The sequence below is a fragment of the Anomaloglossus baeobatrachus genome, chromosome 5 (assembly GCF_048569485.1).
Source record: "Anomaloglossus baeobatrachus isolate aAnoBae1 chromosome 5, aAnoBae1.hap1, whole genome shotgun sequence".
Taxonomy (NCBI): domain Eukaryota; kingdom Metazoa; phylum Chordata; class Amphibia; order Anura; family Aromobatidae; genus Anomaloglossus; species Anomaloglossus baeobatrachus.
In genome coordinates, this window is record NC_134357.1 from 243,550,300 (window position 1) to 243,566,506 (window position 16,207).

Below are 16,207 nucleotides of genomic sequence, written 5' to 3' on the forward strand. Positions count from 1 at the left end.
GTGAGTATTTTTGCTCGTTCACAGTTGTTCGTATCTGTCACACGCTACGACATCTCTAACGATGCCGGATGTGCGTCACAAATTCCGTGACCCCGACGACATATCGTTAGATATATAGTAGCGTGTGACAGGGCCTTTAGGCTAAGAACACACGAACATCACTGCAAGTGCATTCCATGACACTCGGCTCCCACTGTGCTGCAAGTGTAAGCCGAGTGTCATGCCACTGTGATATGATCCTGCGAACACACCACAGCCGGGGAGGAGGGGGCGCATGCTGTGGAGGAGAGGGAGGGACTAATCTCCCTATCTCCTCTATTATCAGCTGATGCGTATATCGCACTGCACTCTGGTGTCATGCAAGTGCAGTGCGATGATTCTCTCGCACCCATAGACTTGTATGGGTGTGAGAGAAAATTAATCGGATTCTACCTGCAGCATGCTGCAATTATTTTCTCGATCCAATTAGGACTGAGAAAAAAATAAAAATAATCGCTCATGGGAGCGGGCACATAGAGTAACATGGGTCCGAGTGGAATGTGTTTTTTTTTATCACATTCCACTCACTCCGTTTTACTTGCCGTGTGTGCTTAGCCTTCAAATAACGGTTTGTTCCCATCTTATGCAGTCCTCAGGACAGCACAAATGTGATGACATTCCCTTTAACCCCTTCAGGACCAAGCCATTTTCCTTCCCCTTCTTACAGTAGCTGTACCTTTTTTAAATCACACCACCTATAAAAACTTGAATAAAATGCAATTTAAAAGTAAAGAAAAATGGTATCGAAATATAATTTTATCTCACAAAAATCAAGTCCTCATATGATAGTAGCTGGAACAATAAAGCAGTTATGCACTTAAAATATGGCAATGACATTTTTTTTCCCACAATATGGTACTAAGAAAAATTTCAACTCATCCCACAAAAAAAACAAAATAAAATATCCCATGTGCCCACATGGGGTGTGTGTGTGTATAGTTAGCGTGTGTGTGTGTATAGTTAGCGTGTGTGTGTGTATAGTTAGCGTGTGTGTGTGTATAGTTAGCGTGTGTGTATAGTTAGCGTGTGTGTATAGTTAGCGTGTGTGTATAGTTAGCGTGTGTGTGTGTATAGTTAGCGTGTGTGTGTGTATAGTTAGCGTGTGTGTGTGTGTGTATAGTTAGCGTGTGTGTGTGTGTGTGTATAGTTAGCGTGTGTGTGTATAGTTAGCGTGTGTGTGTATAGTTAGCGTGTGTGTGTATAGTTAGCGTGTGTGTGTATAGTTAGCGTGTGTGTGTATAGTTAGCGTGTGTGTGTATAGTTAGCGTGTGTGTGTATAGTTAGCGTGTGTGTGTATAGTTAGCGTGTGTGTGTGTGTATAGTTAGCGTGTGTGTGTATAGTTAGCGTGTGTGTGTATAGTTAGCGTGTGTGTGTATAGTTAGCGTGTGTGTGTATAGTTAGCGTGTGTGTGTATAGTTAGTTTGTGTGTGTGTGTGTTTCTCCCTGCTTCTTTTAATCAATAAAAGGGGAGAGGAGCCCGCTCCTGACATACTGCCCCCCGCAGAGGGGAGAGGAGCCCACTCCTGACATACTGCCCCCCGCAGAGGGGAGAGGAGCCCACTCCTGACATACTGCCCCCCGCAGAGGGGAGAGGAGCCCACTCCTGACATACTGCCCCCCGCAGAGGGGAGAGGAGCCCACTCCTGACATACTGCCCCCCGCAGAGGGGAGAGGAGCCCACTCCTGACATACTGCCCCCCGCAGAGGGGAGAGGAGCCCACTCCCTGACATACTGCCCCCCGCAGAGGGGAGAGGAGCCCACTCCCTGACATACTGCCCCCCGCAGAGGGGAGAGGAGCCGGCTCCCTGACATACTGCCCCCCGCAGAGGAGAGAGGAGCCCACTCATGACATACTGCCCCCCGCAGAGGGGAGAGGAGCCCACTCCCTGACATACTGCCCCCCGCAGAGGGGAGAGGAGCCCACTCCTGACATACTGCCCCCCGCAGAGGGGAGAGGAGCCCACTCCTGACACACTACCCCCCGCAGAGGGGAGAGGAGCCCGCTCCTGACATACTGCCCCCCCGCAGAGGGGAGAGGAGCACACTCCTGACATACTGCCCCCCGCAGAGGGGAGAGGAGCCCACTCCCTGACATACTGCCCCCCGCAGAGGGGAGAGGAGCCCACTCCTGACACACTACCCCCCGCAGAGGGGAGAGGAGCCCGCTCCTGACATACTGCCCCCCCGCAGAGGGGAGAGGAGCCCGCTCCTGACATACTGCCCCCCGCAGAGGGGAGAGGAGCCCGCTCCTGACATACTGCCCCCCGCAGAGGGGAGAGGAGCCCGCTCCTGACATACTGCCCCCCGCAGAGGGGAGAGGAGCCCACTCCTGACATACTGCCCCCCGCAGAGGGGAGAGGAGCCCACTCCCTGACATACTGCCCCCCGCAGAGGGGAGAGGAGCCCGCTCCTGACATACTGCCCCCCGCAGAGGGGAGAGGAGCCCGCTCCTGACATACTGCCCCCCGCAGAAGGGAGAGGAGCCCACTCCCTGACATACTGCCCCCCGCAGAGGGGAGAGGAGCCCGCTCCTGACATACTGCCCCCCGCAGAGGGGAGAGGAGCCCGCTCCTGACATACTGCCCCCCGCAGAGGGGAGAGGAGCCCGCTCCTGACATACTGCCCCCCGCAGAGGGGAGAGGAGCCCGCTCCTGACATACTGCCCCCCGCAGAGGGGAGAGGAGCCCACTCCCTGACATACTGCCCCCCGCAGAGGGGAGAGAAGCCCGCTCCTGACATACTGCCCCCCGCAGAGGGGAGAGGAGCCCGCTCCTGACATACTGCCCCCCGCAGAGGGGAGAGGAGCCCACTCCCTGACATACTGCCCCCCGCAGAGGGGAGAGGAGCCCGCTCCTGACATACTGCCCCCCGCAGAGGGGAGAGGAGCCCGCTCCTGACATACTGCCCCCCGCAGAGGGGAGAGGAGCCCACTCCTGACATACTGCCCCCCGCAGAGGGGAGAGGAGCCCACTCCCTGACATACTGTTCCCCGCAGAGGGGAGAGGAGCCCACTCCTGACATACTGCCCCCCGCAGAGGGGAGAGGAGCCCGCTCCTGACATACTGCCCCCCGCAGAGGGGAGAGGAGCCCACTCCTGACATACTGCCCCCCGCAGAGGGGAGAGGAGCCCACTCCCTGACATACTGTTCCCCGCAGAGGGGAGAGGAGCCCACTCCTGACATACTGCCCCCCGCAGAGGGGAGAGGAGCCCACTCCTGACATACTGCCCCCCGCAGAGGGGAGAGGAGCCCACTCCCTGACATACTGCCCCCCGCAGAGGGGAGAGGAGCCCACTCCTGACATACTGCCCCCCGCAGAGGGGAGAGGAGCCCACTCCTGACATACTGCCCCCCGCAGAGGGGAGAGGAGCCCACTCCCTGACATACTGCCCCCCGCAGAGGGGAGAGGAGCCCGCTCCTGACATACTGCCCCCCGCAGAGGGGAGAGGAGCCCGCTCCTGACATACTGCCCCCCGCAGAGGGGAGAGGAGCCCACTCCCTGACATACTGCCCCCCGCAGAGGGGAGAGGAGCCCACTCCCTGACATACTGCCCCCCGCAGAGGGGAGAGGAGCCCGCTCCTGACATACTGCCCCCCGCAGAGGGGAGAGGAGCCCACTCCCTGACATACTGTTCCCCGCAGAGGGGAGAGGAGCCCACTCCTGACATACTGCCCCCCGCAGAGGGGAGAGGAGCCCGCTCCTGACATACTGCCCCCCGCAGAGGGGAGAGGAGCCCACTCCTGACATACTGCCCCCCGCTGAGGGGAGAGGAGCCCACTCCTGACATACTGCCCCCCGCAGAGGGGAGAGGAGCCTACTCCTGACATACTGCCCCCCGCAGAGGGGAGAGGAGCCCGCTCCTGACATACTGCCCCCCGCAGAGGGGAGAGGAGCCCACTCCTGACATACTGCCCCCCGCTGAGGGGAGAGGAGCCTACTCCTGACATACTGCCCCCCGCAGAGGGGAGAGGAGCCTACTCCTGACATACTGCCCCCCGCAGAGGGGAGAGGAGCCCACTCCTGACATACTGCCCCCCGCAGAGGGGAGAGGAGCCCACTCCCTGACATACTGCCCCCCGCAGAGGGGAGAGGAGCCGGCTCCCTGACATACTGCCCCCCGCAGAGGGGAGAGGAGCCCACTCATGACACACTACCACCCGCAGAGGGGAGAAAAGCCCGCTCCTGACATACTGCCCCCCGCAGAGGGGAGAGGAGCCCGCTCCTGACATACTGCCCCCCGCAGAGGGGAGAGGAGCCCACTCCCTGACATACTGCCCCCCGCAGAGGGGAGAGGAGCCCACTCCCTGACATACTGCCCCCCGCAGAGGGGAGAGGAGCCCACTCCTGACATACTGCCCCCCGCAGAGGGGAGAGGAGCCCACTCCTGACACACTACCCCCCGCAGAGGGGAGAGGAGCCCGCTCCTGACATACTGCCCCCCCGCAGAGGGGAGAGGAGCACACTCCTGACATACTGCCCCCCGCAGAGGGGAGAGGAGCCCACTCCCTGACATACTGCCCCCCGCAGAGGGGAGAGGAGCCCACTCCTGACACACTACCCCCCGCAGAGGGGAGAGGAGCCCGCTCCTGACATACTGCCCCCCCGCAGAGGGGAGAGGAGCCCGCTCCCTGACATACTGCCCCCCGCAGAGGGGAGAGGAGCCCGCTCCTGACATACTGCCCCCCGCAGAGGGGAGAGGAGCCCGCTCCTGACATACTGCCCCCCGCAGAGGGGAGATGAGCCCACTCCCTGACATACTGCCCCCCGCAGAGGGGAGAGGAGCCCGCTCCTGACATACTGCACCCCGCAGAGGGGAGAGGAGCCCACTCCCTGACATACTGTTCCCCGCAGAGGGGAGAGGAGCCCACTCCTGACATACTGCCCCCCGCAGAGGGGAGAGGAGCCCGCTCCTGACATACTGCCCCCCCGCAGAGGGGAGAGGAGCCCGCTCCCTGACATACTGCCCCCCGCAGAGGGGAGAGGAGCCCGCTCCTGACATACTGCCCCCCGCAGAGGGGAGAGGAGCCCGCTCCTGACATACTGCCCCCCGCAGAGGGGAGATGAGCCCACTCCCTGACATACTGCCCCCCGCAGAGGGGAGAGGAGCCCGCTCCTGACATACTGCACCCCGCAGAGGGGAGAGGAGCCCACTCCCTGACATACTGTTCCCCGCAGAGGGGAGAGGAGCCCACTCCTGACATACTGCCCCCCGCAGAGGGGAGAGGAGCCCGCTCCTGACATACTGCCCCCCGCAGAGGGGAGAGGAGCCCACTCCTGACATACTGCCCCCCGCTGAGGGGAGAGGAGCCCACTCCTGACATACTGCCCCCCGCAGAGGGGAGAGGAGCCTACTCCTGACATACTGCCCCCCGCAGAGGGGAGAGGAGCCTACTCCTGACATACTGCCCCCCGCAGAGGGGAGAGGAGCCCACTCCCTGACATACTGCCCCCCGCAGAGGGGAGAGGAGCCGGCTCCCTGACATACTGCCCCCCGCAGAGGGGAGAGGAGCCCGCTCCTGACATACTGCCCCCCGCAGAGGGGAGAGGAGCCCGCTCCTGACATACTGCCCCCCGCAGAGGGGAGAGGAGCCCGCTCCTGACATACTGCCCCCCGCAGAGGGGAGAGGAGCCCACTCCTGACATACTGCCCCCCGCAGAGGGGAGAGGAGCCCGCTCCTGACATACTGCCCCCCCGCAGAGGGGAGAGGAGCCCGCTCCCTGACATACTGCCCCCCGCAGAGGGGAGAGGAGCCCGCTCCTGACATACTGCCCCCCGCAGAGGGGAGAGGAGCCCGCTCCTGACATACTGCCCCCCGCAGAGGGGAGATGAGCCCACTCCCTGACATACTGCCCCCCGCAGAGGGGAGAGGAGCCCGCTCCTGACACACTACCCCCCGCAGAGGGGAGAGGAGCCCGCTCCTGACATACTGCCCCCCCGCAGAGGGGAGAGGAGCCCGCTCCTGACATACTGCCCCCCGCAGAGGGGAGAGGAGCCCGCTCCTGACATACTGCCCCCCGCAGAGGGGAGAGGAGCCCACTCCTGACATACTGCCCCCCGCAGAGGGGAGAGGAGCCCACTCCCTGACATACTGCCCCCCGCAGAGGGGAGAGGAGCCCGCTCCTGACATACTGCCCCCCGCAGAGGGGAGAGGAGCCCGCTCCTGACATACTGCCCCCCGCAGAGGGGAGAGGAGCCCACTCCCTGACATACTGCCCCCCGCAGAGGGGAGAGGAGCCCACTCCCTGACATACTGCCCCCCGCAGAGGGGAGAGGAGCCCGCTCCTGACATACTGCCCCCCGCAGAGGGGAGAGGAGCCCACTCCCTGACATACTGTTCCCCGCAGAGGGGAGAGGAGCCCACTCCTGACATACTGCCCCCCGCAGAGGGGAGAGGAGCCCGCTCCTGACATACTGCCCCCCGCAGAGGGGAGAGGAGCCCACTCCTGACATACTGCCCCCCGCTGAGGGGAGAGGAGCCCACTCCTGACATACTGCCCCCCGCAGAGGGGAGAGGAGCCTACTCCTGACATACTGCCCCCCGCAGAGGGGAAAGGAGCCTACTCCTGACATACTGCCCCCCGCAGAGGGGAGAGGAGCCCACTCCTGACATACTGCCCCCCGCAGAGGGGAGAGGAGCCCACTCCCTGACATACTGCCCCCCGCAGAGGGGAGAGGAGCCGGCTCCCTGACATACTGCCCCCCGCAGAGGGGAGAGGAGCCCACTCATGACACACTACCACCCGCAGAGGGGAGAAAAGCCCGCTCCTGACATACTGCCCCCCGCAGAGGGGAGAGGAGCCCGCTCCTGACATACTGCCCCCCGCAGAGGGGAGAGGAGCCCACTCCCTGACATACTGCCCCCCGCAGAGGGGAGAGGAGCCCACTCCTGACATACTGCCCCCCGCAGAGGGGAGAGGAGCCCACTCCTGACATACTGCCCCCCGCAGAGGGGAGAGGAGCCCACTCCTGACACACTACCCCCCGCAGAGGGGAGAGGAGCCCGCTCCTGACATACTGCCCCCCCGCAGAGGGGAGAGGAGCACACTCCTGACATACTGCCCCCCGCAGAGGGGAGAGGAGCCCACTCCCTGACATACTGCCCCCCGCAGAGGGGAGAGGAGCCCACTCCTGACACACTACCCCCCGCAGAGGGGAGAGGAGCCCGCTCCTGACATACTGCCCCCCCGCAGAGGGGAGAGGAGCCCGCTCCCTGACATACTGCCCCCCGCAGAGGGGAGAGGAGCCCGCTCCTGACATACTGCCCCCCGCAGAGGGGAGAGGAGCCCGCTCCTGACATACTGCCCCCCGCAGAGGGGAGATGAGCCCACTCCCTGACATACTGCCCCCCGCAGAGGGGAGAGGAGCCCGCTCCTGACATACTGCACCCCGCAGAGGGGAGAGGAGCCCACTCCCTGACATACTGTTCCCCCGCAGAGGGGAGAGGAGCCCACTCCTGACATACTGCCCCCCGCAGAGGGGAGAGGAGCCCGCTCCTGACATACTGCCCCCCGCAGAGGGGAGAGGAGCCCACTCCTGACATACTGCCCCCCGCTGAGGGGAGAGGAGCCCACTCCTGACATACTGCCCCCCGCAGAGGGGAGAGGAGCCTACTCCTGACATACTGCCCCCCGCAGAGGGGAGAGGAGCCTACTCCTGACATACTGCCCCCCGCAGAGGGGAGAGGAGCCCACTCCCTGACATACTGCCCCCCGCAGAGGGGAGAGGAGCCGGCTCCCTGACATACTGCCCCCCGCAGAGGGGAGAGGAGCCCGCTCCTGACATACTGCCCCCCGCAGAGGGGAGAGGAGCCCGCTCCTGACATACTGCCCCCCGCAGAGGGGAGAGGAGCCCACTCCTGACATACTGCCCCCCGCAGAGGGGAGAGGAGCCCACTCCCTGACATACTGCCCCCCGCAGAGGGGAGAGGAGCCCGCTCCTGACATACTGCACCCCGCAGAGGGGAGAGGAGCCCACTCCCTGACATACTGCCCCCCGCAGAGGGGAGAGGAGCCGGCTCCCTGACATACTGCCCCCCGCAGAGGGGAGAGGAGCCCGCTCCTGACATACTGCCCCCCGCAGAGGGGAGAGGAGCCCGCTCCTGACATACTGCCCCCCGCAGAGGGGAGAGGAGCCCACTCCCTGACATACTGCCCCCCGCAGAGGGGAGAGGAGCCGGCTCCCTGACATACTGCCCCCCGCAGAGGGGAGAGGAGCCCGCTCCTGACATACTGCCCCCCGCAGAGGGGAGAGGAGCCCGCTCCTGACATACTGCCCCCCGCAGAGGGGAGAGGAGCCCACTCCTGACATACTGCCCCCCGCAGAGGGGAGAGGAGCCCACTCCCTGACATACTGCCCCCCGCAGAGGGGAGAGGAGCCCGCTCCTGACATACTGCACCCCGCAGAGGGGAGAGGAGCCCACTCCCTGACATACTGCCCCCCGCAGAGGGGAGAGGAGCCGGCTCCCTGACATACTGCCCCCCGCAGAGGGGAGAGGAGCCCGCTCCTGACATACTGCCCCCCGCAGAGGGGAGAGGAGCCCGCTCCTGACATACTGCCCCCCGCAGAGGGGAGAGGAGCCCACTCCTGACATACTGCCCCCCGCAGAGGGGAGAGGAGCCCACTCCCTGACATACTGCCCCCCGCAGAGGGGAGAGGAGCCCGCTCCTGACACACTACCCCCCGCAGAGGGGAGGGGAGCCCGCTCCTGACATACTGCCCCCCCGCAGAGGGGAGAGGAGCCCGCTCCTGACATACTGCCCCCCGCAGAGGGGAGAGGAGCCCGCTCCTGACATACTGCCCCCCGCAGAGGGGAGAGGAGCCCACTCCTGACATACTGCCCCCCGCAGAGGGGAGAGGAGCCCACTCCCTGACATACTGCCCCCCGCAGAGGGGAGAGGAGCCCGCTCCCCGCAGAGGGGAGAGGAGCCCGCTCCTGACATACTGCCCCCCGCAGAGGGGAGAGGAGCCCGCTCCTGACATACTGCCCCCCGCAGAGGGGAGAGGAGCCCACTCCTGACATACTGCCCCCCGCAGAGGGGAGAGGAGCCCGCTCCTGACATACTGCCCCCCGCAGAGGGGAGAGGAGCCCGCTCCTGACATACTGCCCCCCGCAGAGGGGAGAGGAGCCCGCTCCTGACATACTGCCCCCCGCAGAGGGGAGAGGAGCCCGCTCCTGACATACTGCCCCCCGCAGAGGGGAGAGGAGCCCGCTCCTGACATACTGCCCCCCGCAGAGGGGAGAGGAGCCCGCTCCTGACATACTGCCCCCCGCAGAGGGGAGAGGAGCCCGCTCCTGACATACTGCCCCCCGCAGAGGGGAGAGGAGCCCGCTCCTGACATACTGCCCCCCGCAGAGGGGAGAGGAGCCCGCTCCTGACATACTGCCCCCCGCAGAGGGGAGAGGAGCCCACTCCTGACATACTGCCCCCCGCAGAGGGGAGAGGAGCCCACTCCTGACATACTGCCCCCCGCAGAGGGAGAGGAGCCCACTCCCGGCATACTGCCCCCCCGCAGAGGGGAGAGGAGCCCACTCCCTGACATACTGCCCCCCGCAGAGGGGAGAGGAGCCCGCTCCTGACATACTGCCCCCCGCAGAGGGGAGAGGAGCCCGCTCCTGACATACTGCCCCCCGCAGAGGGGAGAGGAGCCCGCTCCTGACATACTGCCCCCCGCAGAGGGGAGAGGAGCCCACTCCCTGACATACTGCCCCCCGCAGAGGGGAGAGAAGCCCGCTCCTGACATACTGCCCCCCGCAGAGGGGAGAGGAGCCCGCTCCTGACATACTGCCCCCCGCAGAGGGGAGAGGAGCCCACTCCCTGACATACTGCCCCCCGCAGAGGGGAGAGGAGCCCGCTCCTGACATACTGCCCCCCGCAGAGGGGAGAGGAGCCCGCTCCTGACATACTGCCCCCCGCTGAGGGGAGAGGAGCCCACTCCTGACATACTGCCCCCCGCAGAGGGGAGAGGAGCCTACTCCTGACATACTGCCCCCCGCAGAGGGGAGAGGAGCCCTACTCCTGACATACTGCCCCCGCAGAGGGGAGAGGAGCCACTCCTGACATACTGCCCCCCGCAGAGGGGAGAGGAGCCCACTCCCTGACATACTGCCCCCCGCAGAGGGGAGAGGAGCCGGCTCCCTGACATACTGCCCCCCGCAGAGGGGAGAGGAGCCCACTCATGACACACTACCACCCGCAGAGGGGAGAAAAGCCCGCTCCTGACATACTGCCCCCCGCAGAGGGGAGAGGAGCCCGCTCCTGACATACTGCCCCCCGCAGAGGGGAGAGGAGCCCACTCCCTGACATACTGCCCCCTGCAGAGGGGAGAGGAGCCCACTCCTGACATACTGCCCCCCGCAGAGGGGAGAGGAGCCCGCTCCTGACATACTGCCCCCCCGCAGAGGGGAGAGGAGCACACTCCTGACATACTGCCCCCCCGCAGAGGGGAGAGGGAGCCCACTCCCTGACACACTACCCCCCGCAGAGGGGAGAGAAGCCCGCTCCTGACATACTGCCCCCGCAGAGGGAGAGGAGCCCACTCCCTGACATACTGCCCCCTGCAGAGGGGAGAGGAGCCCACTCCTGACATACTGCCCCCCGCAGAGGGGAGAGGAGCCCACTCCTGACACACTACCCCTCGCAGAGGGGAGAGGAGCCCGCTCCTGACATACTGCCCCCCCGCAGAGGGGAGAGGAGCACACTCCTGACATACTGCCCCCCGCAGAGGGGAGAGGAGCCCACTCCTGACACACTACCCCCCGCAGAGGGGAGAGGAGCCCACTCCTGACACACTACCCCTCGCAGAGGGGAGAGGAGCCCGCTCCTGACATACTGCCCCCCGCAGAGGGGAGAGGAGCCCGCTCCTGACATACTGCCCCCCCGCAGAGGGGAGAGGAGCCCGCTCCTGACATACTGCCCCCCGCAGAGGGGAGAGGAGCCCGCTCCTGACATACTGCCCCCCGCAGAGGGGGAGAGGAGCCCGCTCCTGACATACTGCCCCCCGCAGAGGGGAGAGGAGCCCGCTCCTGACATACTGCCCCCCGCAGAGGGGAGAGGAGCCCGCTCCTGACATACTGCCCCCCGCAGAGGGGAGAGGAGCCCGCTCCTGACATACTGCCCCCCGCAGAGGGGGAGAGGAGCCCGCTCCTGACATACTGCCCCCCGCAGAAGGGAGAGGAGCCCACTCCCTGACATACTGCCCCCCGCAGAGGGGAGAGGAGCCCGCTCCTGACATACTGCCCCCCGCAGAGGGGAGAGGAGCCCGCTCCTGACATACTGCCCCCGCAGAGGGGAGAGGAGCCACTCCTGACATACTGCCCCCCGCAGAGGGGGAGAGAAGCCCGCTCCTGACATACTGCCCCCCGCAGAGGGGAGAGGAGCCCGCTCCTGACATACTGCCCCCCGCAGAGGGGAGAGGAGCCCACTCCTGACATACTGCCCCCCGCTGAGGGGAGAGGAGCCCACTCCTGACATACTGCCCCCCGCAGAGGGGAGAGAAGCCCGCTCCTGACATACTGCCCCCCGCAGAGGGGAGAGGAGCCCGCTCCTGACATACTGCCCCCCGCAGAGGGGAGAGGAGCCCCACTCCTGACATACTGCCCCCGCTGAGGGGAGAGGAGCCCACTCCTGACATACTGCCCCCCCGCAGAGGGGAGAGGAGCCTACTCCTGACATACTGCCCCCCGCAGAGGGGAGAGGAGCCTACTCCTGACATACTGCCCCCCCGCAGAGGGGAGAGGAGCCCACTCTGACATACTGCCCCCCGCAGAGGGGAGAGGATCCCACTCCCTGACATACTGCCCCCCGCAGAGGGGAGAGGAGCCCACTCCTGACATACTGCCCCCCGCAGAGGGGAGAGGAGCCCACTCCTGACATACTGCCCCCCGCTGAGGGGAGAGAAGCCCCGCTCCTGACATACTGCCCCCCGCAGAGGGGAGAGGAGCCCGCTCCTGACATACTGCCCCCCGCAGAGGGGAGAGGAGCCCACTCCTGACATACTGCCCCCCGCTGAGGGGAGAGGAGCCCACTCCTGACATACTGCCCCCCGCAGAGGGGAGAGGAGCCTACTCCTGACATACTGCCCCCCGCAGAGGGGAGAGGAGCCTACTCCTGACATACTGCCCCCCCGCAGAGGGGAGAGGAGCCCACTCCTGACATACTGCCCCCCGCAGAGGGGAGAGGATCCCACTCCCTGACATACTGCCCCCCGCAGAGGGGAGAGGAGCCCACTCCTGACATACTGCCCCCCCGCAGAGGGGAGAGGAGCCCACTCCCTGACATACTGCCCCCCGCAGAGGGGAGAGGAGCCCGCTCCTGACATACTGCCCCCCGCAGAGGGGAGAGGAGCCCGCTCCTGACATACTGCCCCCCGCAGAGGGGAGAGGAGCCCACTCCCTGACATACTGCCCCCCGCAGAGGGGAGAGGAGCCCGCTCCTGACATACTGCCCCCCGCAGAGGGGAGAGGAGCCCGCTCCTGACATACTGCCCCCCGCAGAGGGGAGAGGAGGCCCGCTCCTGACATACTGCCCCCCGCAGAGGGGAGAGGAGCCCGCTCCTGACATACTGCCCCCCGCAGAGGGGAGAGGAGCCCGCTCCTGACATACTGCCCCCCGCAGAGGGGAGAGGAGCCCGCTCCTGACATACTGCCCCCCGCAGAGGGGAGAGGAGCCCGCTCCTGACATACTGCCCCCCGCAGAGGGGAGAGGAGCCCGCTCCTGACATACTGCCCCCCGCAGAGGGGAGAGGAGCCCGCTCCTGACATACTGCCCCCCGCAGAGGGGAGAGGAGCCCACTCCTGACATACTGCCCCCCGCAGAGGGGAGAGGAGCCCACTCCTGACATACTGCCCCCCCGCAGAGGGGAGAGGAGCCCACTCCTGACATACTGCCCCCCGCAGAGGGGAGAGGAGCCCACTCCCTGACATACTGCCCCCCGCAGAGGGGAGAGGAGCCCGCTCCTGACATACTGCCCCCCGCAGAGGGGAGAGGAGCCCGCTCCTGACATACTGCCCCCCGCAGAAGGGAGAGGAGCCCACTCCCTGACATACTGCCCCCCGCAGAGGGGAGAGGAGCCCGCTCCTGACATACTGCCCCCCCGCAGAGGGGAGAGGAGCCCGCTCCTGACATACTGCCCCCCGCAGAGGGGAGAGGAGCCCACTCCCTGACATACTGCCCCCCGCAGAGGGGAGAGAAGCCCGCTCCTGACATACTGCCCCCCGCAGAGGGGAGAGGAGCCCGCTCCTGACATACTGCCCCCCCGCAGAGGGGAGAGAAGCCCGCTCCTGACATACTGCCCCCCCGCAGAGGGGAGAGGAGCCCGCTCCTGACATACTGCCCCCCGCAGAGGGGAGAGGAGCCCACTCCTGACATACTGCCCCCCCGCTGAGGGGAGAGGAGCCCACTCCTGACATACTGCCCCCCGCAGAGGGGAGAGAAGCCCGCTCCTGACATACTGCCCCCCGCAGAGGGGAGAGGAGCCCGCTCCTGACATACTGCCCCCCGCAGAGGGGAGAGGAGCCCACTCCTGACATACTGCCCCCCGCTGAGGGGAGAGGAGCCCACTCCTGACATACTGCCCCCCGCAGAGGGGAGAGGAGCCTACTCCTGACATACTGCCCCCCGCAGAGGGGAGAGGAGCCTACTCCTGACATACTGCCCCCCGCAGAGGGGAGAGGAGCCCACTCCTGACATACTGCCCCCCGCAGAGGGGAGAGGATCCCACTCCCTGACATACTGCCCCCCGCAGAGGGGAGAGGAGCCCACTCCTGACATACTGCCCCCCGCAGAGGGGAGAGGAGCCCACTCCTGACATACTGCCCCCGCTGAGGGGAGAGAAGCCCGCTCCTGACATACTGCCCCCCGCAGAGGGGAGAGGAGCCCGCTCCTGACATACTGCCCCCCGCAGAGGGGAGAGGAGCCCACTCCTGACATACTGCCCCCCCGCTGAGGGGAGAGGAGCCCACTCCTGACATACTGCCCCCCGCAGAGGGGAGAGGAGCCTACTCCTGACATACTGCCCCCCGCAGAGGGAGAGAGGAGCCTACTCCTGACATACTGCCCCCCGCAGAGGGGAGAGGAGCCCACTCCTGACATACTGCCCCGCCCGCAGAGGGGAGAGGATCCCACTCCCTGACATACTGCCCCCCGCAGAGGGGAGAGGAGCCCACTCCTGACATACTGCCCCCCCGCAGAGGGGAGAGGAGCCCACTCCCTGACATACTGCCCCCCGCAGAGGGGAGAGGAGCCCACTCCTGACATACTGCCCCCCGCAGAGGGGAGAGGAGCCCACTCCCTGACATACTGCCCCCCGCAGAGGGGAGAGGAGCATTCTTTCCCCATATGGCCGCCACTACCATCTGCACCTCCATAGATTGAATGAAGCCTACAGCACTTACTGGAGCTGTGTAGAGCAGACTATGACAGCCGCCCTCCTGCCTCCTCCCCACCCGGAAACTTTACACTACTTCCTGCTTGTGGCGCTTCTCAGATGCAGCACAGCCATCTACGGCAGAGGCAGAGTATGCCGGGCCGGGTGTTCTGCGTCTGTCAGGCATGGGGCGTGTGTATCATGGAGGCCGGGGGTGAACACGCGGGATGATGTGTCCTAGGAGAGTGGCGAGAAGCTGGGGGAGCGATCACAGAGCCGCACAGTAACCATCCCCGCCGCATTAGGGGTAGAGCCAAACCTCAGGGAAACCTGAGCGGCCTCTGGTAATGAGGTGGCCCCGCCATCGGCTTCACTGCCGGACTGCCAGTGATAGGGAGCGAGTAGGGAGTGCCTACTGCAGAAACTCCTGTCCCAGGTATGGCGGCCAGGCATAGTCTGTGACCCATGTAGAGGACCACACCGGCTCAGCCCGCGGCCCGCACTAGCGCTGCTAAAGTCCGAGCTGTCACTCATCTACAGAAGGGAACGGCCGTGCACTGAGCCGTGTGCTCCTCTCCATGGTGCCGGCAGGGCCTCTGTATTCTGAACAACACGGGATAGCATAGGCACAGAAAATACACACTTTATTGTGTAACATTAACATCGCCTAACACCAACATGGAAGAACCATCACTATATGTGACCAGTAAATACGGAAGAATAAAGTGCCCCAGCACCGGCCACGGAGAAGCATAGGCCACGGAGAAGCATAGGCCACGGAGAAGCCCCGGCCACGGAGAAGCCCCGGCCACGGAGAAGCCCCGGCCACGGAGAAGCCCCGGCACGAGAAGCACAGGCCACGGAGAAGCACAGGCCACGGAGAAGCACAGGCCACGGAGAAGCACAGGCCACGGAGAAGCACCGGCCACGGAGAAGCACCGGCCACGGAGAAGCACCGGCCACGGAGAAGCACAGGCCACGGAGAAGCCCCGGCCACGGAGAAGCCCCGGTCACGGAGAAGCACCGGCCACGGAGAAGCACAGGCCACGGAGAAGCACAGGCCACGGAGAAGCACAGGCCACGGAGAAGCACAGGCCACGGAGAAGCACCGGCCACGGAGAAGCACCGGCCACGGAGAAAGCACCGGCCACGGAGAAGCACCGGCCACGGAGAAGCACAGGCAGCTGGGCCCCAATTCCCAGATGTGAGAGGATCTGAGCGCAGTGACTGACACTCCGTCGTGCTCTCAGCGGAGCCTGAGCCAAGTGTCAGTAGCAAATCACATCCGATTCTCCCACATCGGGTGCTGTACACTAATGTGACCCCAGCAGAAAGAGTATCAGTCATAATATATATCCATCCTAAGGGTACCGTCCCACTAAACGACGTACCAGCGATTCCAACCACGATATGGCCTGGTCAGGATCGCTGGTTGCGTCGCTACATGGTCACTGGTGAGCTGTCAAATCAGGTAGATTTCACCAGTGACCAGCCAGCAGCAACTCGTGGAAACAATGCTGCGCTTGGTAACCAAGCTAAATATCGGGTAACTAAGCAAAATGCTTTGCTTGGTTACCCAATATTTATCCTGGTTACCAGCGCACACTGCTTAGCGCTGGCTCCCTGCACTTGTAACTCGTAGCCAGGGTACACATCAGGTTACTAAGCAAAGCATAGTTACTCGATGTGTACTCTGGCTACATGTGCAGGGAGCCAGCACTGGCAGCCTGAGAGCTTGGTTACCCAATGTGTACCTTGGTTACCAGCATCTGCAGACTCCCTGCTGCCTGCACATTCAGAT

The 16,207-nt window shown here is 64.7% G+C and overlaps 1 protein-coding gene across 2 annotated transcripts in view; it reads right to left on the reverse strand.

Moving 5' to 3' along the window:
- LOC142311142 (uncharacterized) overlaps positions 1-14,893 on the reverse strand; it is a 70,713-nt gene extending 55,820 nt beyond the window's left edge. Inside the window, exon 1 of one of the 2 annotated variants that reach the window (XM_075349295.1) lies at positions 14,737-14,893. The gene's annotated coding sequence lies outside the window, so the exon portion shown is untranslated. The other variant, XM_075349294.1, reaches the window with a different exon arrangement.
- Between the last annotated feature and the right edge of the window lie 1,314 nt (positions 14,894-16,207).